The sequence below is a fragment of the Vulpes lagopus genome, chromosome X, assembly GCF_018345385.1.
Source record: "Vulpes lagopus strain Blue_001 chromosome X, ASM1834538v1, whole genome shotgun sequence".
NCBI classification, from domain to species: Eukaryota; Metazoa; Chordata; class Mammalia; order Carnivora; family Canidae; genus Vulpes; species Vulpes lagopus.
In genome coordinates this window covers 122,564,283-122,590,022 of record NC_054848.1, presented here as the reverse complement: position 1 = coordinate 122,590,022, position 25,740 = coordinate 122,564,283, and the positions used below count along the sequence as shown (strand labels likewise).

General features: G+C 39.0%; 2 protein-coding genes across 5 annotated transcripts in view; one reads left to right on the top strand and one right to left on the bottom strand.

Moving 5' to 3' along the window:
* The window catches only part of SPRY3 (sprouty RTK signaling antagonist 3), a 190,560-nt gene extending 175,535 nt beyond the window's left edge, over positions 1-15,025 (bottom strand). The window contains exon 1 of the mRNA XM_041740600.1: positions 14,588-15,025. The gene's annotated coding sequence lies outside the window, so the exon portion shown is untranslated. The remainder of the gene's footprint in view (positions 1-14,587) is intronic.
* TMLHE (trimethyllysine hydroxylase, epsilon) overlaps positions 14,104-25,740 on the top strand; it is a 119,128-nt gene continuing 107,491 nt past the window's right edge. The window contains exons 1-2 of one of the 4 annotated variants that reach the window (XM_041740596.1): positions 14,114-14,452; positions 17,794-17,913. The gene's annotated coding sequence lies outside the window, so the exon portion shown is untranslated. Of the gene's footprint in view, positions 14,453-17,793; positions 17,914-25,740 lie in introns of all 4 variants that reach the window. The other 3 variants (XM_041740597.1, XM_041740598.1, XM_041740595.1) reach the window with 3 other exon arrangements.

Sequence of the window (25,740 nt, the reverse complement as noted above, 5' to 3'; positions counted from 1 at the left end):
AGAAAACATGCTCACAAATAAAGTTTAAACTGAGATACTGCAGATAAACAATCCTCCAACACAAATAGACACATGAAAAGATGCTCGACATTACTCATCATCAGGGAAATACAAATCAAAACCCACGATGAGATATCTCCTCACAACTCTCAGAATGCCTAAAATCAACAACACAGGGAACAAGTATTGTCATGGATGCAGAGGAAAAGGATCCCTCTTACACCGTTGCCAGGATTGCAAACTGGTGCAACCACTCTGGGAAACAGTATGGAGGTTCCTCAAAGGGTCAAAAATAAAACTACCCTACAATTCAGCAACTATACTACTAGGGATTTACCTAAAGGGTACAAAAATACTGATGTGAAGGGACACATGCACCTTGGTGTTTATAACTGCATTATCTAAAACAGCCAAATTATGGAAGCAGCCCAAGTGTCCATCGACTGGCAAATGACTATAGAAGAGGTGGTACTATTATTATACTGTATATTAACTTACTGGGATTAAAATTAAAACCTGGGAAAAAGGAAAGCATATGTTTAACTCTATAAGAACATGCTAAATAGTTTTCTAAAGCAATTGTGCCATTTTATTTTATTTTGCCATCAGCAAGTTATGAGAATTCAAATTGCTCCACATTCTCACCAGTATTTGGTAGTATAATCATTTTAAAATTTTATATATTTTAGTTGGTGAGTTGTTTTTGTGATATTTTTCCCCTTCATCTGAGGAGTAAATGACATTGAACATCTTTTCATGTGTTTATTGATCATTTATATCTTCTTTTGTAAAGTATATGTTCAAGTCTTTTGCCTGTTTCTAATTGAGTTTGTGTTTTTACTTTTTTTTAAGAGTTCTTTATGTATTCTAGATATCTGACCCTTGTAATGTAAACAGATCATGACTATTTTCTCCCTACTCCATGGCTTATATTTTCATTTTCATAATAATGTCTTTGATGTGCAAATGTTTTTAATATTGATGAAGTTGAATTTATCCATTTTTCCCTTTATAATTTTTTTTCTGTTCTAGGAAATATTTGCCTAACTCAAGATCATGAAGCTATTCTTCCATGTTCTCTTTATGCTCCAAGGTTTTGGCATTTGTTTATGCATTTTGTTTTGGCATTTTGGTTTATGTCCATGATTCATCCTAAATTAAATTTTGTGTATGCTATGAGGTAGATTTGAGGTTCATTTTCTTCAATATTCAGTGGTTTACTCCTTTCCCTATTTAATGGCCTTGGTGACTTTAGAAAAAGTTAATTGAAGTAATCAAGGCAGTGTGGTATTGGCAGGAGGATAGACACAACAATGGAACTGAATTAAAAAGTAAGAAATAGACCCATACACATATGGGCCAATGATTTTTGACAAAGATAGAAAAGCAATTCAATGGAGTAACGACAGTCTTTCAAGCAGTTGTCCTGGGACAACTGGACATCCATAGGCAAAAACATAAACTTCAACCTACATCTCACACCTTATCAAAAACTCACTCAAAATGGATCATGAATTTAAATGTAAAATATGAATATATAAAACTCTTAGATAAAACATGCAAAAATACTTGGAATATAGGCCTGGCAAAGAGTTCTTAGACTTAATACCCAAAGCATAGGCAGCAAAGGAAACATCGATAAATTGAATCTCATTAAAAGTCAAAACTTTTACCCTGTAGACTACTCAAAAGAATGAAAAAGACAAGCAACAGAAATGGGAGAAAATTTCTATAAACCAAGTACCCAACAAAAAATTGGTATCATAAATATATAAAGAGCTCTCAGGGCACCTGGGTGGCTCAGTCAGTTAAGCATCTGCCTTTGTTTCAGGTCATGATCCTGGGGTCCTGGAATGGAGCCCCAAGTCAGGCTCTGTGTTCAGCAGACAGCCTGCTTCTCCCTTTCCTCCCTGCTCATATTCTCTCTCGCTACCTCTGTCTCTCTCTCTCTCAAATAAATAAAATTTAAAGAGAGAGAGAGAGAGAGGCAAGATGGTGAAAGAGTAGGGATCCTCATTTTATCTATTCCCCTAAAATACAGCTGGATAACTATCAAACCATCCTGAACACCTATCAATTCAACCCGAGATGTAAGGAAAGAACAGCTGGAACTCCACAAATAGAAAAGTGACCATTGTTCACAAGGTGGGATTGAGGAGAAGAGAAATGGAGGGGATGTATTGGAAGATAAATGGTGGCAAGATGGAGCTTTTGTAAGAAATCTGCTCCTGTGAGAGTATTCCCTGCCTGAAAGGGGCACAGTGATGAAGTGGGGCAGAGTCGCAGGTGGGAGAGTAGGACCTCAATATTCCCAGAGGCACAGAAAGAACAAGGATGCCTGAGTTGGCTAAGTCCCCAAGCATTAGACTGGGGAAACTGGTTTAGGTTAGTGAGCCTGGGGGGAGGCTCAACTTGTTTTGCCATAAACCCCGAACTATGGCTGGATCCAGTGGCCACTCTCCATGTTGGGTCCCTGCAAAGGACTAGAACACAGCAACCCTCCACCTTCTTCTGAAAGAGGCGGAGCAGGTGAGCGCTCCACTGTGAATGCTCTCTGTGCCAGGCCCTGCAACAGACAGAAACAGAGCAACCTTTGGCTTCTTCGGGGAGGGGTGGAGCAGGTGCAAGCTCAAATGGGCAGAGGCTCTCCCTGCCGGAACCATACAAATTGCATAAATCAGTGTCCTTTCATCTGCGCCCAGGAGTATTTGAGCAGGTGGGCACCTTAGAAGTCTGCAGAGTTTGGCACACGCCAGGATCCCTCATGTCTGTGGCTGGAGATCTGGGTGTGTGGCCACTTTTGTCTTTGCCCCCTAAAGAGGCACAGAAAGCCTCCAGGGAGCCAAAGTCTCACACAGCAAACAGCTTATACTGGCCTGCCCCCTGGCAAAGGGTGATGCATCTCCCACCAGATACAGACTCCTAAGGATCAGCGCAGCAGCCCCTCCCCCGAATGACCAGTTGGAAGAATAGGTGAACAGCAAGTTTACTGACCAAACAGGACTGCAAAACTCCAGGATTGGGGAAAATGGTGTTAGAACTAAAGGCTTTATTTTCCTATGATTTGTTTTTCTGTTCAAAATTTTCCAATTGTTTAACTTTTTTCTTCTTTCAAGTAGGTTCTTATTTTAACTGTTTTTGTCTTTTCCTTTTTAGCTTTCATATTTTATTATTACATATTATAGATATATTCTTCATTTTTTACTGCCTTTCAATGTATTCAATTTTATTTTTGTGTATATATATGTTTTTGCTTTTTATAATTTTGGAATCTAGTATCTTTTTACAAACAAACCAAAATACACTTAGAACCAAGTCGATCACCCTATTTTGCCCACTCTGAGGTCATATTCTCTCTCCCCTCTCACCTCCATCTGCCCCCCACCCCATTTTTTCTCTCTTTTCTATTGCTTTTCTTTGTTTTAATCTTTTTTTCTTTTATCTTCTGGTTCCTGACCTCTTTGGAATTATCTAGTGTATATTTTGCTTGGGTCGTGGTTGATATTTTTTACTCTGCCCACTCATACAGCCATTCTTCGCTGGACAAAATGACTAGAAAGAGGAATTCACAACAAAAGAAAGAATCAGAAGTAATACTCTCTGCCACAGATCTAAAGGATATGGATTTAAGTAAGATGACAGAAATGGAGTTCAGGATAACAACTACAAAGTTACTAGTTGGGCTTGAAAAAAAGCATAAAAGACTCCAGAGAATCTCTTAGTGCAGAAATGAGATCTAATCAGGCCAAAATTTAAAATTCTTCAAATGAGATGCAGTCTAAACTGAATGCTCTAACAGCTAGGGTAAATGAGACAGAAGAGAGAATAAATGACATAGAAGACAAGTTGATGGAAAGGAAGCAAACTGAAGAAAAGAGAGAAAAACAACTATGAGCCCATGAGAAGAGGCTCTGAGAGATAAGCAATATTTTTTTTTTTAATCAGTATTATTGGAATTCCTGGGGATATATAGAGAAAGGGCCAGAAGGTATATTTGAGTAAGTCGTAACTGAGATTCCCTAATCTGGGGAAGGAAACAGACATTCATATCCAAGATGTAGAAAGGACCCTTCCCAATATTAATAAAAATAGATAAACACCTTGATATATAATAGTGAAGCTTGCAAATTTCAGAGATAAAGGGAAAATCCTGAAAGCAGCATGAGACAAGAGATTCCTAACACATGATGGGAGAAATATTAAATAAACAGCAGACCTCTCCACAGAGACCTGGCAGGCCAGAAAGTGCTGGCATGATATATTCAGGGTACTAAATCAGAAAAACATGCAGCGAAGAATACTTTATCCAGCAAGGCTGTCATTCAGAAGAGAAGGATAGATAAAGAGCTTCCAGGATGAACAGAAACTGAAAGAATATGTGGCCACCAAGCCAGCCCTGAAAGAAATATTAAGGGGGACCCTGTAAGCAGAGAGGGAGCCCAAAGAAATAGAATCTGTAGAAACAGGGACCATAGGTAATACAATGGCACTAAATTCGTATCTTTCAATAGTTACTCTGAATGTGAATGGGCTAAATGCACTCAAAAGACACAGAGTATCAGATTGGATAAAAAAGCAAAAGCCCATAAATATGCTGTCTACAAGAGACTCATTTTAGACCTAAGGACACCTTTGGACTGAAAATGAGGAGGTGGAGAACCATTTACCATTCAAATGGACCTCAAAAGAAAGCTGGGGTAGCAATTCTCATATTAGATAAATTAGATTTTAAACCAAAGACTAGTAAGAGATGAAGAGGGACACTATATCATACTTAAAGTGTCTATCCAACAAGAAGATCTAACAATTATAAATATTTATGCAACTAAGTTGGGAGCAGCCAACTATACCAACAAATTAATAATCAAAGCAAAGAGATACATAGATAATTATACATTAATATTAGAAGACTTCAACAACCCACTCACAGCAATGGACAGATTATCTAAGCAGAAGATTAACAATAAATAAGGGCTTTGAATGACACACTGGACCAGACTTCATAGATATACATACAGAACATCCCATCCTAATACAACAGAATACACACTCTTCTCAAGTACACAAGGAATATTCTCCAGAATAGACCACACTTACTGGGTCACAAATCAGGTCTCAACCAATACCAAAAGACTGGGATTATTCCCTGCATATTTTCAGACCACAGTGCTTTGAAACTTGAACTCAACCACAAGAGGGAACTTGGAAGGAGCTCAAACACTTGGAGGTTAAAGAGCATCCTACTAGAGAATGAATGGGTCAACCAGGAAATTAGAGAAGAATTAAAAAGATTCATGCAAACTCATGAAAATGAAAGCACAACAGTTCAAAATCTTTGGGATACAGCAAAGGTGGTCCTAAGACTGGAATAGAACCCTCTATCAAAAAATTAGAGCAATCTCAAAAATACAAACTAAACTCAGACCTAAAGTAGCTGGAGAAAGAACAGCAACCAAAGCCTAAACCAAGCAGAAGAGAAATAAGAAATATTAGAGCAGAAATCAATGATATAGAAACCAAAACAGATCAATGAAACTAGGAGCTGGTTCCTTGAAAGAATTAATAAGATAGATAAAGCCCTAGACAGACTTATTAAAAGGAAAAGATAAAAGACCCAAATTAATAAAATCATGAATGAAAGAGGAGAGATCACAACCAACACCAAGGAAAGGCAAACAATTTTAAGAATGTATTATGAGCAACTATATGCCAACAAACTAGAATAGACCACACATACTGGGTCACAAATCAGGTCTCAACCAATACCAAAAGATTGGTATGGAACCAGAAAAGACCCTGAATAGCCAGAGGAATGTTGAAAAAGAAAACCAAAGCTGGAGGCATCACAATGCCTGACTTCAATCTGTATTACAAAGCTGTGATCATCAAGACAGTGTGGTGCTGGCACAAAAACAGACACACATAGACCCATGGGACAGAACAGAGAATCCAGAAATGGACCCTCAACTCCATGGGCAACTAATATTTGACAAAACATGAAAGAATCTCCAACAGAAAAAAGACAGTTTATTCAACAAGTTGTGTTGGGAAAATTGGACAGCCAAATGCAGAAGAATGAAACCGGACCATTCTCTCACACCGTACACAAAGATGAACTCAAAATGGATGAAAGACCTAAATGTGGGACAGGAATCCATCAAAATCCTAGAGGAGAACACAGGCAGCAACCTCTGTGACCTCGGCTGTAGCGACTTCTTGCTAGACACGTCTCCAAAGGCAAGGGAAACAAAAGCATAAATGAACTACTGGGGCTTCATCAGGATAAAAAGCTTCTGCACAGCAAAGGAAACAGTCCACAAAACGAAAAGACAACTGACAGAATGGGAGAAGACATTTGCAAATGACAGAGCAGATAAAGAGCTAGTAACCAAGATCTATAAAGAACTTATTAAAGTTGGGACATCTGGGTGCCTCAGCAGTTGGGAGGCTGCCTTTCGGCTCAGGTCGTGATCCTGGCGTCCCGGGATAGAGTTTTTCATTGGGTTCCTGCGAAGAACCTGCTTCTCCCTCTGCCTATGTCTCTACCTCTCTCTCTCTCTCTGTCTCTCTTTCTCTGTCTCTCTGTCTCTGTGTGTGCGTGTATGTGTGCCTCTCATGAATAAATAAACCTTTTTTTTAAAAAAAAGAATTTATTAAACTCAACACCCAAGAAACAAACAATCCAGTCATGAAATGGGCAGAAGACACAAACAGAAATTCTACTAAAGAAGACCTACACATGGCCAACAAGCACATGAGAAAATGTTCTACATCCCTTGCCATCAGAGAAATACAAATCAAAACCACAATGAGGTGCTACTTTACACCAGTGAGAATGGTGAAAATTAGCAAGACAGGAAACCACAAATGTTGGAGAGTATGTGGAGAAAGGGGAACCCTCTTGCACTGTTGGTAGGAATGTAAACTGGTGCAGCCACTCTGGAGAACAGTGTGGAGGGTCCTCAAGAAGTTAAAAATAGACCTGCCCTATGACCCAACAATTGCACTATGGGGTATTTACTCCAAAGATACAGATGCAATGAAACGCCGGGACACCTGCACCCCAGTGTTCACAGCAGCAGTGTCCACAATAGCCAAACTGTGGAAGGAGCCTCGGTGACCATCGAAAGATGAATGGATAAAGAAGATGTGGTCTATATTTACAATGGAATATTACTCAGCCATCAAAAGGGACGATTGCCTACCATTTTACCATTTACATTGACATGGATGGAACTGGAGGGTATTATGGTGAGTGAAATAGTCAATAGGATAAAGACAATTATAATATGGCTTCCCTCATATGTGGAACATAAGAAATGGTGTAAGGGATTACAAGCAAAGGAGGGGAAATGGAATGCGGAAAAATTAGAGAAAGAGACAAATCATGAGAGACTCTTAACTCTGGGAAATGAACAGGGTTGCTGAAGGGGAGGTGGGTGGAGGGATGGGGTGACTGGGTGATGGGCATTTAGGAGGGCATGTGATAGGATGAGCACTGGGTGTTATGGTATATATTGGCAAATTGAATTTAAATGAAGAATATATATATATACGCAAATAAAATTTTTAAAAAGAATATATATATATACATACACACACACACACACACACACACACACACACACATATATATATATATATATATAGAGAGAGAGAGAGAGAGAGAGAGAGAGCTCTCAAAACTCAATGATAAAGAAAACAATCCGAGCAGAAAATGGGCAAAAAACAAAGAGAAATTTCAGTGAAGATAATACACAGATAGCAAATAAGCACATGAAGATTTGTTCAATATCATTAGTCATCAGGGAAATGCAAATTAAAACCACAATGAGATATCACTACAGACGTATTAAAACAGCTGAAATAAAAAATACTGGCAACACAAAACGCTGGAAAGGTTGCATAGAAAATGGATATCTCATACATTGTTGGTGAGAATGTAAAATGTTTTCGCCACTCTGGAAAATATTTTGGTAGTTTCTTAAAATATTAAACATGTAACTACCACATCATCCAGCAATTATACTCCTGGGCATTTAGCCCAGAATAATTAAAACTTGTGTTTACACAAAAACCTGTACATGAATGTTCATAGCAACTTTATTCACAGTAGAAAAATACTGGAAACAGCCCAAATGTTCTTTGATGGGTTAATTGTTGAACATACCAAAAAATAATGATAATAGATTACCATATATGTGTAGATGTATTACTGGATTCTAATCTGTTCCATTGACTTGTTTTCTACTCCAATATCATACCAATTTGATAAATGCAGCTTTACAGTAAGTCTTGAAATCAAGAATTACGGACGCCCAGGTGGCTCAGTGGTTAAGCATCTGCCTTTGGCTCAGGGTGTAATCCCGGGGTCCTGGGATCAAGTCCCACATCGAGCTCCTCAGAGGGAGCCTGCTTCTCCCTCTGCCTGTGTCTCTGCCTCTTTCTTTGTGTGTCTCATAAATAAATAAGTAAAATCTTAAAAAAAAAAAAGAAAAACAAAAAGTATAAGTTCTATAGCCTTTTCCCTATTTTTAAAGATTTGCTGGAAACCACAAGACATATGTTTACCATTCCAAAATCTGCACAATTTTGTCTTCACTAATGCCTTGTTTCACACATTTCAGCTGCTTAACTACTCTGAACTCTGATCTTTGCCTCCTGAGCTTAGTGAGACTTCCAAGCTCATCTTGGAATCCAGGCCTCTATGTTGGGGTCAGAAAATTGACACCAGGCAAAGAATGAGGTGATCCTAGGGGCTTATCCTGTGAGTTTCTCTTCTACTATAGATCACAGTTGTGTGCTATTGTTCAATACCTGTAAACAGTTTCCTTGCATATTTTATGAAGTTTAATGATTTTTGTAACAGCACACATGCAAAATCTAGTGCCATTAATAATATAGATTTATTAAACTTTTTTTTGCTTAAATCGTGCAGATTCAGCTTCTGTTGCATGCAACTAAGAGACCTGACTGATACAAGCTGTTACTTTTTATCATGCTCTATGATAGGTGCTTAGCATGCATTATGTGATTTAATCTTCATTTACAGAACTCCTTCCTTGTAGAAACCAAAGCAATGGAGAAGAGGCATTTCTGTCTAACAGTTTAGTAAGAACAGTAAGCAGGTTTCAGTGAGAGAAGTATTCTAGATGGATGAAGCATGTATAAATGCATAAGACAGTGAACATGACAAGAAATAAAGTTGAAATCTTTGGCACTGTGGAGGGAATAGTTCTGAGACCTTCATAAATCCTCCTAATCCAATAAAACCTCTATGCCATAGAATTTCCTCCATAAAAGTGCAGTAAAATACAACTTCATATAGTACACAATTCACAATTGTATAGGATTGCCTTCAATGCCTTTCCCATGCGTATTAACATGGGTAACACTAGGATAACCAACTTCCCAGTTTATCCTGCAGTATCTCAGTTTTAGCAAAGTCTCACATCCCAGGCAATCTCTCAGTCTCAGGCAAACTGGGATGGTTGGTTGCCCTTTATTATAGTATGATATCACTCACTTAGCTACAGTTAATTGGCTTTGGATGGGCACCAGATTTAAACTTCGACAGTGAATCCCTCTCCCAGATTCATGCATATGGGCCCATAGTGTCTATGGCAGGTGCCTTTCAGATTTTCTTTCAAGAGAAAACCTACTGTGAGCAGTAGAGTCAGACAATAGCCTCCAGGTGTAGCACTGTGGGGATATTTTTGCATCATTTGATCCAAGGCCATTCCCATCCTAGGCATCTCCAGGCAATTTCTGAGCACAAAAGGGATACTAGAGCCATTTATGCCCGACATGGGATTCTTATCATAAGTGATCTTTGCTCTAGAGTTCCAAGTGGGGCTGGCTGGGACTTCCATAGAGTTGCACTGCAAGCTGAGGCATTTCCTACTCATTTCTACTTAATTTCTTCTCCTTTAGGAAATATCAGACCTGTACTGTGGTCTGAATTCTATCCTCTTTATCTTCTTAGTCATTACCCACTATAGATCTCTGGACTTGTAACTCCATATTGGCATCTGCTTTTCAGAGGACCCGATGTGGCATAGTATCTCTCTCCATTGGTTGAAGCTGTAAGATGAAAATTTAGGAAGGTGTCAATAACATTAAGTTCCCTACTGCATGAACTTGAGAAACAAAGGAACCTTTTAAAGGAGATTGGAGAGAGGAGAGAGAAAGAAAGAGAGAAGGGAAAAGAGAGAGAGAGAGAGGGAGGGAGAAAGAGTGAGAGCAAGCACAAATGTACAGGGGGAATACAGATAAAAGAATGATAGAGCCATCATGACATTTGAATACTCAGTTTTGACCATTCTTGAGGCCTAACTGTACCTTGCCCTTTCCAAATTTTGATTGTTCCGTTACTTAAATTTCATGAGACACCCCATTATCTTTTCAAAAACCTCTTTTTCACTAACGTTAGTTTCAGGTAGGTTTTTGTCCCTTTCAACTAATGAAATACCTCTTCATTGCAAACGTTACTGTACAGGCTACTGAGTTTATGCTGAATCGTATTTCTGTTTAGTCAGAAATTTTCATACCCTGTTCATATCTTCAGACACAAATTAATACAGTTTTCAGGTTTCACCAATTTTTTTCCAGCAGTAGATGACAAGAAATTTGCATGGCCTAGATGATTTCTGAGCTTCAGCATTTACTTATTTCTGTATAGAGTATATAGAATTGTTATCATAGACCAAAATCTCAGCCAAATTCAACATTGCACTATGTCCAGAATATAAATTTTCTGATTAGAAGTCACTTGTACTTACATAATGAAGATAACTTTTAATACGAATCTTTTCCTCTTTCTTTTCTTTTTTTCAGTTTTAACTTTTAAGTTTTTATTTATTTATTCATGAGAGACACACACACACACAGAGAGAGAGAGAGGCAGAGAGACACAGGCAGAGGGAGAAAACAGGCTCTCTGCGGGGAGCCCAATGTGGGACTCACTCCCAGGATCCCAGGATCACGCCCTGGGCTGAAGGCAGTGCTAAACCGCTGAGCCACCTGGGCTGTTCTCCTCTTTCTTTTCTTGATTATATTTTTAATTTTTAAAAGATCACTACTAGCTGGTTTTTGTAAGGACCATTTTGATAAATGAAGATTCAAAATCACAATATACAGTTTGAATTACTTTTCAACTCTTAAGGTTATGAACAAGTTTGGAGACTATGAAAACTTCATTAAGATGCTGATAAAACTAAGATAAAGATGTTGGCCAAAGATGAGAGCTCCTACACATCAGTCTTATAGTTGGTCTAGGGAAGTGTTGTCAACTTACATAGCCCACTGGCCAAATTCTATATCTTGCCTGGTTTTGTAAGTAAAGTTTAATGGAATACATTCATACTCATGATTTAAGTGTTGTCTGTGGCTGTTTTTGTCCAATGAAGACAGAACTGAGTAGTGACAGACAGAGATTGCATGTGTCCCACAAAGCCTAATATTTACTATCTGACCCTTTACAGAGAAAAAAAATGCTAACCTTTGGCCTCAAGTGGTATCAGTGCAGGAGGAGACAAATAGTTGAGCAGATTATATATTTGGAAGCAGAGCTGGAACAAGTCTGGTGTATTTTAGGAAAGTAAGGAAGGCCAGTGTGGCTAAGTCATAAAAGGACCCAGAGACTACCATTTTGTAAATATTTTGAGCACATATGTCCCTATTGGGTTTTATTCAGACATTAATTCACTCATTCAACAAATGTTTTTTTAAGTTTCCATTCTGTGCTAGATAGTGTCAGCTACTTCACACACACAAACACATACAAATTGTAATAAGAGAAATCAACAAGGAGACAACTGTAACACAGTAGTGAGTGCTGACTAAAAATGCAATTGATGCCAAGTAGAGGAAATTAACTTTTGTTTCACCCATTCAATATTTATCTGATATTCCATGGTACTTTCCTCTGATTGTACCTGAACCACATCTTAACTGGTTGGTCATACCTTCCTCCCTTCAGTCACTAAAACGCTTTATTATGATATGAAAAACCATGGTCATAGCAGCCAATACTCATTGAGCATTTGCTCTATGTCAGACATGGCTAGGTACTTTATACACGTTGCTTTATTTAATCATCAGCACCCTATCATGTAGATACTGTTATCATGACCATTTGTGAAACCAGAAATTGAGGGTCAAAGAGGTAAAGTCCTGTGCCTAAAGCCTCATGTATGGCTCACCAAGCAACACCTGGAACATCTATTTTCTTCCTCATCTACTCTGGCTTGTTGCTGATGCCTTATGTTACGATCATTATTGCTTGGTGGTATCACTTACCAAAGGCACCACTACCACTGCCAATAACGGCTAAAGTCTTCTGTCTAGAGCATTACAGTTTGACTCCAGGGTATTGTTTCTCGAAGCACTTAGTATTGTTTCTCCTAGATGCTACATTATCTGGGAACAATGAACATGTTTTGTTAAAGAGTTCTTTGTAGTTTTTTTTTTTTTTTTTTTTTTTTTTTTTTTTTTTAGAGTTCTTTGTAGTTTTTACTATAGTTTCTGTCTTCAGATTTGGAGCCAGATTACCTAGGTTTGAATCTTAGCTCTGAAATTTAACTGCTCTGTGATTCTGGGAAAATTCTCAACTTATCTGTGCCCCCAGTTTCCTTACCCCTAAAGCAGAGAAAATAATATTAAGTACCTTAAGTGGTTTTATAAAAGACTTAACGCAGCATTTGGCATATAAGGCAGGTTTAATAAGTGTCATTATTTCTAACGCAACTGGCTTCCTTTTTTTAATTCTTAAGCAACTGGCTTCCTTTTTTAATTCTTAAGCAGGCTTTAATCTACTTCCTGCCTCTTTCTGGGTATTTTGTATCTGTTGATGTCACTTTACCTTTATTGATCTTATTCACTCTAATTGCTACTGTCATGCTCCTTCGTATTACAGGACCTTTGATCATGTTCCTTTAGTCTGAAATGTTCCTTTTCCTGTTTACCTGGGTAATTTCTATCAGTTCTTTAAATTCAATAAGGGCATAGACTCTATTTGCTTTTTGTTTACCATTTTATACCCAGAATCGAATACAGCACTTGATGTACAGTAGGCATTCATTAATAATGGCATGAATGCCAGCGTAAATGTAGAATCTTACCTTATTCAGTTAGTCCTCTGTATATTCATTCACATGGTAGGTATAGCCTTTTTTTCTGTCTAATCAGTTGTAGACAATTTTCAAGAAATATCAACTAAATATATCCTATGTGTCAGGTTTTGTGTAGGGTCTTATAAATTCAAAGAATGGTAATATTTTGTGGTCTCAAGAGGCCACTTGTTCAGTGAAGGACAAAGGCATGCAAAGGGAGAAGCTATAATCCAAAATGAAAATAGCTGTAGTTGAGGCCTGTATTGGATCCATTGGGCACATTGAATCCATTGGAAAAAAATAGAAATTTATCTGGGAAGACAGAGAACGATTCATAGAGGAGGTAACATCTAAATTGAGTCAAAATAACAAGCAGTATTTTTGGAATAGAACAAGTAACGGTAGAGCAGTTGAGAGAAAGAATTCCAGGGCAAAAATATGCGAGCATTTTGTTCTTTTGTTGATTCTGATTTCTACAAACCATTTCCTTTATCACCCTTTGACATTACACTGTTTTTTATGTCTAATAACTGCAGTACTGCTCAGTTTCTCGTTTTCAAATATCTGTACGTTCTGTTTGCTCTTGTTCTCGATTTTTTCCCCTCTGTCCTGGATTTCCATTGTAAACAGTATTTCAGTGTGCTTTTGGTCCTTTTTGTAATATGTGTTGTTCTTGAATTCTTATAGGCGGAATATGTGCATTCCTAATGACTCGTGTCCTTTGACTGTTCACTGTTCTAAGCATCGTTCCTGGACCCTGGATTCAAGTAGCTGAAATGAATTGGTGGGAGTCCAGCAGTGAGTAGTATGTGATTTAAGCTCAAGAAAGTGGTGCAAGGAAATGGAAGAATTTTTGTTTCAGAAAACCTCAATAAGCAACTATGAATACGTTTGTTCCAGAGAAGCTCGATAAGCAAGCTCGGTGGGGGGAGGGGGGAGAGATTCCAGAGCAGCAGTGAAACTGCAAACAAGGGGACCCAGGGGTTACGCGCAGCGCACTTTTACGGGTCCGTCTATTTTCTCTCTGCGCCCGCGGCTCCACATCTCTGTCAAACCGACGCGATCGGCTACAGGACCGCATCGCGACCCTCGAGCATCGGAGGCTCTAGGACGCCCCCGCCGCGGCCGCGGTCCCGGGCGCAGCGGCGCCCACCGCACTGGGCCGGAAGAAGTGGGGCGGGGCCTCTCGGCTGCTGGGCCCGGGCGGACTGGGGGAGGGGAGCGCGGGGCCAAGAGTCTCTGGGAAAAAGCAAAAGGCGGGCGCAAGGCTGCCTCCCAAGCTCTCAGTGCTTACAGTTCCTCCCGTTTTGCTGAGTTGGGCGACGCGACCTCCGGCACAGGTGGGTCCTGTTCCAAGGATCGGGAAAAAGGGTATCTTTGGTGGCTGCGACGGTTGGGTTTGCCCAGGCGCTCTCTTTAAGGCCTGCTGCGGGGGATGAGGGGGACGGCGCCCACCCCAGGGCGGTGGGCCTTACCTTAACCCTGGCAGAGGAGAAGGCCACTCTTGCCTTGCCGCAGGGCTGTCGTCACGGTTTATGCCAGTTGCGCGACAAGTCGGCCCGGAGACCAGCGCAGAGCCAATTGGGCCTAGCGCTCGGGAAGAGCTGGAGGAGCTGGAGCAGGCTCGGTTGGGACTGACGCCCAGTATACATTGTTGCAAACTCGATCGGACTCCCCCCCACTCGGGTCTGACACCGACTTGGTTTCTAGCTTTCTGAGAGTCCCTACCCTGTTCTAGCCTCACTGCTGGGCGGCGGAGTGGAAGCTGGAACTCAGCGGTCTGCAGTAGCTTGCAGCACTGACTTTCTTTCCTTCTAGTATCCACTGGTGTTCTCTGCCCAGATCTCCCCCTTTGTCTGTCCCTCCTGAGGAAGAATGCCTGGCAGCAGTCGGCAGTGACAGGGCAGGGCATTGGAAAACGTCGTCCAGGAACTACTCTCCATTACTAAAACAACTCGAAAAAACGGTTTAACTGTATTTTAGCTACTGACTGCCCCGAAAGCTAGGAAAAATTCATTCGGTGCCTTACTTGAATGTCAACACTAAACCATGCTTTCGTGAATGCTTTGCTGAATATTTTAACGTCTTGGTGATTGACCAAGACGTTATGTTGGATGAACAAAGTGCTACCCAGCTAAAGTCTCATTATAAAAGACTTGGGTGATTTAACTGTTAACTCATCGATGAAAGAAAAACCTCAGCAATCATATGTAGGGACACTTGCATGATCCATGACCATGTAACACTCTCATCTCAGAGTAGCTTCTTAGCAGATATGGCACTTTCAGGAATCACTGTAGGAAAAATTACAGTTTATTTTACATTCACTATAAAGACAAACAACTCTAAACACTATGGACCAGTATTGTGCTGTCATTCCAATGCCACCACATTAAGTAATTGCTTACGGTGATTATGGCAACCATGTATTATGCAAAACGCTGTGATCCTCACAACCATAAAGAGGTGAATATGCTATTTATCACCATACTTAAAGCAGTTATACTCTACCTCATAACTAGGATGATGAAAGGAATGTTTGCTACATCAGTTCACTCCAGGGGACATCCTTTACTTGACTCATCTCATTCTTATTTCTCGGAAATCTGCACTGGGACAGATCACTTCCTAGTTTTGGTATCTGTACCAAGAACCACAAGCAGTTCTGTATCTCTGCTTGTCAGCCCTGGGAGAAGCAAGAAAATATCCAAACTGCAACCTGGTGTCTGCACTTTTTCTACCAGTTGTATTTTTTCCCCTGCCAACACAACGATGGGGGAAGGGGCTGGATTAATAAACCTCATTGGTGAGAAGAGACTCTTTCTGATTGAAGCCAAAGTGAACATAGATCCACCAGTTGGGGGCCACTGTGACCCTGTTCCTGCCACACCAAATGCTCCCTGTACTCATATGGGCCGTACAATCCACCACCGCCCTCACGTAAAGAATTTACAGAATGAGAGGCTCGTGGCAAAGCCCGGCCTGTGGCACACCTGCAGCTTCTAGGCAGGGACTGCCCGTTATAGGAAGGCAGGTGTTCTCCTGGATGATGTGGGACCTGGTGCTTTTCCAGACGGTTGATAAGGTGACAGGGAGGCCGTGATAGACTTCTGCTGAGGCGACCTTGACGGTGACTTTAGGCCTGGCTGTTTGGCAGGCACCGGCGAACACTCCGTTTGGCCCTATTTCTACTCTATTCACTTATCGTTTCACTCCAAAGGCAATCAGTGGGTGCTTGCTCTGTGCCAGCAGGCTGATGGCTCATGAGATGAGCCGCGAGGGAAGACAGTAAGTTTGGGAGGAGAACAGCAATTCCAGTGAAGCACGCTGAGCCGGGGGCATCCTCTCTCTTCCCGACATCGATTCAAGATCTTGCCACTTCTGCTTCCCGAGTATTTTTAGACCTTTCCACTTCTCCTTGCCCCCGCCGCTACTCTGCATTTCGAGCCAGTGAAATGGGTTCTTATTCATTTATTTAGATGATTTTATTGATCACTGAAGTGGCATGGATATAGGATGTCGTGTCGGTTTCAGTGGGTATACAATGTCGTGTCGGTTTCGGGTGTACGACATAGTGACTCGACTGCATACGGACCCTGTGCGTTAGTCAGGCCTCACCAAGAGACGTGGAGTCAACACGCATCGTTATTGACCGTGTGCCCTCTGCTGTTCTCTTCATCTCTGGGGCCTACTTACTGAGTCATTCAAAAATTTTTTTATGTTAAAGGATCCAAGTCATTGCGCGATCCTCAGCCCTCACGGGAAAGCCACCACTCCTGTCGTCCCCGCAGCAAAAACAGCGTACAACAGCCCAACCGGCTCTGTACCATCCTCAACACGTCGTGAAAAAAAATGAACTTTCTTTTCTTTTCTGTGCTGCCCAGAGTGTCTTTGACATTTTCCGTATTGAGATGACATGGGTGGACCTAGAGGGTATGGTGTGAGAAAAAGTCAGACAGAGAAAAACAAGGATCATATAATTTCACTTATATGTGGAATCTAAAAAGCAAAACAAAACAAACACATACAAAAACAAACAGACTATTAAATGGAGAACAAACTGGTGATTGCCAGAGGGGAGGGAGGGGGGTTAGGCAAAAAAATAGGGGAAAAATTTGTATTGAGATATGATTTCCATACCATAAAATCGAGCCATTTTAAGTGTAGACTTCAGGGACTTTTAGTGAATTTATTGAGTGTTGCAACCATTACTATAATCCAGTTTTTGACATTTCCATCACCTCAGTAACATCTCCATTGCCCATTTGCAGTTAATCCTTGTTACTACCCCTAACATTAGACAATGTGACCCTTTTGTGTGCCCATGGATTTATCTATTCTTGGACATTTCATATAAATGGAATCCTACAGTGTGTGGTCTTTTGCAACTTGCTTCTTAGCATGATGTTTTCAACGTTCATTCCCATCGTAGTATCAATCAGTACTTCATTACTTTTCGTTGCTGGATAATATGCTACTATATTGTACATACTGCATTTCATTTATTCATTTATCAGTTTATATCCATTAGGTTTATCCCCACCCTTTGGCAATTATGAAGAAAATGCTATGGACATTCATGTACAAGTTTTTGGGTGAACAATGTTTTCAGTTCTCTTGAGTAGATACCCAAAACGGAATGGCTGTTGCATCTACATTGAAACTCTGTTATTTAATGTAGCCAGATCTTCTGGATACCTTGCTGCAGCTTCTGCATCAGCACTTACTGCTTCACCTTGCACTTTTATGTTATGGAGACGGCTTCTTTCCTTAAACCTCACGAACTAAGCTGAGGCCCAAGGTGAGAGAGAGATGGGGGGAATGGTTGGTCGATGGAGCAGTGTTCTGACACATTTATTGAATTCACCATCTTCTGTGGATAGAGTTCATGGTGCCTAAAAACAATTACAAAAGTAACATCAAAGATCATTGATCATAGATCACTATGGCAAATAGAATCATAATGAAAAAGTTTGAAATATTGTGAGAACTACCAAAATGTGACACAGAGACATGAAGTAAACAGATGCTGTTGGGAAAATGGCACCAACAGACTTGCTTGATGCAAGGTTTGCCACAAACGTTCAATTGTTAAAAATGATGCAATACCTGTGAAGTACAATAAAGAAAGGTGCAGTAAAGTGTGTATGCCTGTCCTGGTGGGTTTGGTTTGCTCACATTTTGTTGAGGAATTTTGCATCTATATTTATTATAGACATTGCATAGTAATGGAATTTCTTCACTTAAGAAGTATTGGTCTTGTTTGATGTAAGATACCAGTCTCATAGGATACGTTGAGAAGACTTTCTTTTGTTAGATGTGTATTTTACACATTTCTAATTATTATGTCTTTCTCATGAGTTGACCCTCTTCCATCATTATGAAATAGCCTTCCTTTTCTAAGCATAGCTATTTCAACTCTTTTATGGTTGCCATTTGCGTTGTACAGTTTTTCATCCTTTTATTCTTTCAACCTATTTCTTCACATCTAATGTAACATATAATGTAGATGGCATATCCTTGGATTCTGTTCTTTCATCTAGTCTAATAGTCTTTGTCTTTTGATTGGACTGTTTCATCTATTTATATTTATCATTTTTAAATTACTGTGATCAAGTTAAATTACTGTGATTGAACTGTTGATTTTTTACTATGATTTTTGGAGTTATTTCTTATTAACTACTCTGTGAATTACAATTCACAGAGGTACAACTTAAGGTAATGTACTTTAGATTAAGAATCATTTAATTCCAACAACACAGGGAAGCTTTGCTCTTCCATCCTTTGTCCAACTGATGGGATATGATTTACATCTTAATCTATTACAAGCCAAACAATATAGTTTTTTTTACAATATAGTTTTTAAATTATTTTTTATATAGTTGCTCTTTAAAAGAAAAAAAAAGATAAAATGATATATACTCTCTGTTATGTTTACTTGCATAAATACCTTTACTAGTTCTGTTTATTTCTGTTTATTCTGGGTTCAAGTTACCAAACAGTGTCTTTCCTTTTAGACTAAGGACTTTCTTTAGTATCTTTTGTAAGGTAGGTCTGTTAGCAATAAAATTTCTGTCTTTGTGTTTTGTTGTTATTCTTATATTTTTTACTTTAAAGATTAGCTTCCTTGAGGTCAATTGGACCAATATATGTTAATGGTCAGCCAAAAGTTATTCAGATGTTGTACTTAAACACCTTGTGCCCATAAATGTTTAAATCACTCTTTTATAGAAAACATAAAGTTGGATCTTTGTTTTTTAAATTCACACTGATGATCTTTTTTTTAAAAAAACTGGTATATGTAGGCCATTTATATATAAAGTGACTTGATATTTTTAGATGAATATTTACCATTTTTGTTAATATGATCATATGTTACATTTCTTGTTTTCTTCCTCTTTATGCTTTCTCTTGTTTTATTTTTTAAAGGGATGTTTTTTAAATTTTATTTATTTATTTGATAGAGAGACAGAGAGAATGCATGGGGGAGGGGGCAGAGGGAGAGGGAGAAGCAGACTCCCCACTGAGCAGGAAGTCTGATGCAGGGCTTTATCCCAGGACCCTGAGATCATGACCCGAGCCAAAGAGCCAAAGACAGACGTTTAACCAACTGAGCCACACAGGCACTCCCTTTTCTTGTTTTAATTAATTGTTCCTTCTATGTGATTCCATTTTGTCTCCTTTCTTAAAATTTCAATTACACTTTTTAAATTTTTCTTTGGTGCTTGCCCAGAGTTTGTGATCTCTAGATTTTTTTCTTATCTGATTCCACCTCCACATAAGACTGTTCTGCTTCAAGTGTGGTACATAAACCTTATTAACAGAATATTTCCAATTCTTTCCTCTAATCCCCTATGATTTTTCTTCCAGTCATTAAATTTTATATGGTATAATTACACAGCACATTTTTACTTCTATTACTTAAAACTATTATTTTTTTAGAACACTTAAAAAATTTTTGCCTTTATTTATTCCTTTTATGATACTCTTCTCCTCTAAATGGAGACCCAAGTTTCTGATATATGTCATTTTCTTCTCCCTGAAAAGCTTAATAAATATTAAATATTATTTTTTTGGTTTCAGAAGTAGAATTTAGTGATTCATCAGTTGCATGTAGCACCCAGTGCTCATTGCATCAAGTGTACTCCTTAATGCACATCACTCAGTTATCCCTCCCCCACTTACTTCAGGCACCCCTAAGTTTGTTTCTTAGAGTTCAGCATCTCTTATGGTTTGCCTCTCTCTAAATTTTCATCTTATTTTCCTTCCCCCTTCCCCTATGTTCATGTGTTTTGTTTCTTAAACTCCATACATGACTGAAGTCATATGGCATTTGTCTTTCATTGACTGACTTATTTTGCTTAACATAATACCCTCTAGTTCCATCCATGTCGTTGCAGATGGCAAGATTTCATTCTCTTTGATAACTGAGTAACATTCCATTATACACACCACACACACACACACACACACACACACACACACACACACCTTACATCTTTGTTATCCATTTGTCTGTCTGTGGACATCTGGGCTCTTTCCATAGTTTGGCTCTGGTGGACATTGCTCTTATAAACATTGGGGTGCATGTTCCCCTTTGAATCACTATGTTTGCGTCATTTGGATAAATATCTAGTGGTGCAACTGCTAGCCCATAGGGTATTTCTATTTTTGACTTTTTGAGGAACCTCCATACTGTTTTCCAGAATGGCTGCATCCGCTTGCATTCCTACCAGCAGTGTAAGAGGGTTCCCCTTTCTCTACATCCTCTCCAACACCTGTTGTCTCCTGAATTGTTGATTTTGGCCATTCTCACTGGTGTGAGGTGGTATCTCATTGTGGTTTTGATTTGTATTTCCCTGAAGCCGAGTGATGTGGAACATTCTTTCATGTGTCTGTTGTCCATGTATAGGTCTTCTTTGGAGAAATGTCTGTTCGTGTCTTCTGTCGATTTCTTGCCTAGATTTTTTTTGTTCTTTGGGTGTTGAGTTTGAACGTTCTTTATAGATCTTAGATACTAACCCTTTATCCGATGATAAGACATTGGCAAATATCTTCTCCAGTTCTGTAGGTTGCCTTTTGGTTTTGTTGACTCTTTCCTTTGCTGTGCAGAAGCTTTTTTATCCTGATTAAGTCCCAATAGTTCATTTATGCTTTTGTTTCCCTTGCCTTTGGAGACGTGTCTAGCAAGAGGTGGCTGCAGCTGAGGTTCAAAGCAGTTGCTGTCTGTGTTCTCCTCTAGGATTTTGATGGATTCTTGTCTCACATTTAGGTCTTTTTTTTTTTTTTTTCACATTTAGGCCTTTCATCTATTTTGAGCTTATATTTGAATATGGCCTAAGAAAATGGTCTAGGTTCATTCTTCTGCATGTGGTTGTCCAATTTTCCCAACGCTACTTGTTGAACAGACTGTCTTTTTTCCATAGGTTACCCTTTCCTGATTTGTTGAAGATTAGTTGACCATAGAGTGAGGGTCCATGTCTGGGTTCTCTATTCTGTTCCATTGATTTATGTGTCTGTTTTTGTGCCAGTGCCATACTGTCTTGATGACTACAGCTTTAAATAGAGCTTAAATTCCAGATTTGTGATGCCTCCAGCTTTGGTTTTCTTTTCTTTCTTTTTTTTTTTTTTTTTGAAAATTTATTTTTTGTTCCCAATTTATTTTTTTTAAGATTTTATTTATTTACTCATGAGAGACATACACACACACACACACAGAGGCAGAGACACAGGCAGAGGTAGAAGCAAGCTCCATGCAGGGAGCCCCTTCATGGGACTCGATCCCAGGTCTCCAGGATCAGGCCCTGGGCCAAGTCAGGCGCTAAACCGCTGGGCCACCGGGGCTGCCCCAGCTTTGGTTTTCTTTTTCAACATGCCTTTGGCTATTTGAAGTCTTTTCGTACAAATTTTAGGATTGTTTTTTCCAGCTCTGTGAAAAATGCTGGTGGTGTTTTGATAGGGATTGTGTTGAATATGTAGATTACTTTGGGTAGTGTAGACATTTTAATATTTGTTCTTCCAATCCATGAACATGGAATGTTTTTCCATTTCTTTGTGCCTTCCTCATTTTTTTCATAAATGTTCTGTAGTTTTCAGAGTACAGATCCTTTACCTCTTTGGTTAGGTTTACTCCTAGGTATCTTATGGGTTTTGGTGCAATTATAAATGGGATCAATTCCTTGATTTCTCTTTATTCTCTTTCATTGTTAGTGTACAGAAATGCAACTGATTTCTGTGCATTGATTTTATATCCTGTGACCTTGCTGAATTTCTGTATCAGTTCTAGCAATTTTGGGGTGGAGTCTTTTGGGTTGTCCACATAAAGTATCATGTCATTTGCAAAGAGTGAAAGTTTAACTTCTTCTTTGCTGATTTGAATGCTTTTTTAAAATTTTTTTATTTATGATAGTCACAGAGAGAGAGAGAGAGGCAGAGACACAGGCAGAGGGAGAAGCAGGCTCCATGCACCGGGAGCCCGACGTGGGACTCGATCCCGGGTCTCCAGGATCGCACGCTGGGCCAAAGGCAGGTGCTAAACCGCTGTGCCACCCAGGGATCCCTTGAATGCTTTTTATTTTGTTGTTGTTGTTGTCTGATTGCTGAGACTAGGACTCAAGTACTATGTTGAACAGCAGTAGTGAGAGTGGGCATCCCTGTCATCTTCCTGACCTTAGAAGAAAAGCTCTCACTTTTCCCTTATTGAGGATGATATTTGCTGTGGGTTTTCATATATGGATTTTATGCTGATGTATGTTCCTTCCATCCCTTACACTGCAGAGAGTTTTAATCAAGAAAGGATGCTGTAGTTTGTCAAATGCTTTTTCTGCATCTACTGAGAGGACCACATGGTTCTTGTCCTTTCTTTTATTAATTTGCTGTATCACTGATTGATTTGAGGATGTTGAACCACTGTTGCACCCAGGAATAAATCCCACTTGGTCATGGGGAATTATCCTTTTAATGCACTGTTGGATCCTATTAGCTAGTATCTTGGTGAGCACTTTGGCATCCATGTTCATCAGGGATATTGGTCTGTAATTCTCCTATATGGTTGAGTCTTTGGTTTTGGGATCAAGGTAATGCTGGCCTCATAGAAAGAGTTTGGAAGTTTTCTTCCATTTCAGTTTTTTGACACAGCTTCAGAAGAATAGGTATTAATTCTTTAAATGTTTGGTAGAATTCCTCTGGGAGGCAGTCTGGCCCTGGACTCTTGTTTGTTAGAAGATTTTTGATTACTGATTCAATTTCTTTGCTGGTTATGGGTCTCTTCAGGTTCTCCCTTTCCTTCTGTTTCAGTTTTGGTTGTTTATAAGTTTACAGGGATGTGTCCATTTCTTTCAGATTGCCTAATTTGTCAGCAAATAATTGATCATAATATTCTCTTATAATTGTTTGTATTTCTACAGTGTTGGTTGTGATCTCTCCTCTTTCATTCATGATTTTATTAATCTGGGTCCTTTCTCTTTTCTTTTTGATAAATCTGGCTAGGGGTTTATCAATCTTATTAATTCTTTAAAATACCAGCACCTAGTTTCATTGACCTGTTCTACTGGGGTTTTTTATTTCTATATCATTAGTTTCTGCTCTTATCTTTGTTATTTCTTTTCTTCTGCTAGATCTAGGCTTTATTTGTTCTTTTACCAGATCCTTTAGATATAAGGTTAGGTTGTGTATTTGATACTTCTTTTTTTTTTTTTTTTTTTTTTTAAGAAGGCCTGCATTGCTATATACTTCCCTCTTAGGATCACCGTTGCTGCATCCCAAAGGTTTTTAAATGTTGTGTTTTCATTTTCATTTGTTTCCATGTGTTTTTTAAATTCTTCCTTAATTTTCTGGTTGATGCATTCATTCTTTAGTAAGATGTTCTTTAATCTCCATGTATTTGTGGACCTTCCAAATTTCTTGCTGTGGTTGACTTCTAATTTCATAGCGTCGTGGTCTGAAAACATGCATGGTATGATCCCAGTACCAGTTGAGACATGATTTGCAACCCAGTATGTGATATATTCTGGAGAATGTTCCATGTGTACTAGAGAAGAATGTGTATTCAGCTGCTTTAGGATGGAATGCTCTGAGTATTTCTGTGAAGTCCATCTGGGCCAGTGTGTCATTCAAAGCCCTTGTTTCCTTGTTGATTTTCTGTTTAGATATTCTGTCCATTGCAGTGAGTGGGATGTTAAAGTCCCCTTCTACTATTGTATTATTGTCCATGAGTTCCTTTATGTTTGTTATTAATTGGTTTATATATTTGGCTGCTCCCAGGTTAGGGATATGCATATTTACAGTTGTTAGATCTTCTTTCTGGATAGACCCCTTTATTGTGATATAGTGTCCTTCTTCATCTCTTATTATAATCTTTGGCTTAAAATCTAATTTGTCTGATATAAGGATTGCCACCTCAGCTTTCTTTTGATGCCCATTAGCATGATAAATGGTTCTCCACCCCCCTCACTTTCAATCTGGAGGAATCTTTGGGTCTAAAATGAGTCTCATGTAAGCATTATATCAATGGTTTTTTTTTAATCCATTCTGATAGCCTGTGTCTTTTTATTGGAGCATTTAGTTCATTTACATTCAAAGTAATTATTGAAAGATATGAATTCAGTGCAATTGTATTACTTGTGAAGTTGCTGTTTCTGCATGTTGTCTCTTTTCCTTTCTGGTCTTTGTTACTTTTGGGCTCTGTTTCTACTCAAAAGGTCTCCTTTAATATTTCTTGCAGGTCTGGTTTACTGTTCATGAATCCTTTAGTCATTTTTCATCTTGGAAACTCTTTTTTTTTTCTTTTCTATTCTGAATGACAGCCTTGCTGGATAAAGTTTTTTTTGGTTGCATATTTTTCCCATTTAGTATGTTAAAGATATCATGCCAGTCCTTTCTGGCCTGCCAGGTCTCTGTAAACAGATATGTTGCCAGCCTTATGTGTCTACCCTGATAGGTTAGGGGCCTCTCCCTATATCCAGATCTGTGTTCAAGATTTTCTCTTTGCTTTTGTAATTTGCAAGCTTCACTATATTATGTTGTGGTGTTGAACTATTTTTGTTGATTTTGAGGGGAGTTCTCTGCCCCTTGGACTTGAATACCTATATCCTTTCCCAGATTAGGGAAATTCTCAGCTATAATTCGTTCAACTAATCCTTTTGCCCCTTTTTCCAACTCTTCTTCTCCTGTGACTCCCATAATATAGCTATTATTTTGCTTTATGGAATCACTGAGCTCCCTAAATCTGCCATCATGATTAATAGTTTTCTTTCCCTCTTCTTTTCAGCTTCCTTATTCTCCATCATTTTGTCTTTATATCACTGACTCTCTTTTCTGCCTCAGTTATCCTCATTGTTAGAGACTCCATTTTGACTGCTTCTTAGTAATAGCATTCTTAATTTCAGCCTGATTAGATTTGAGTTCTTTTATTTCTACAGTAAGGAACTCTCTAGTGTCTTCTATGCTTTTTCAAGCCCAGCCAGTATCTTTATAATCATTGCTTTAAATTCTAGCTCAGACATCTTATTTGTATCCATATTGATTCAATCCCTGGCAGTGAATACCAATCCTGTTCTTTGTTTTGTGGTGAATCTCTCCATCTTGTCACTGTGTCCAGAAAAGAACAGAAGAAGGAGAGAGAAAAGAT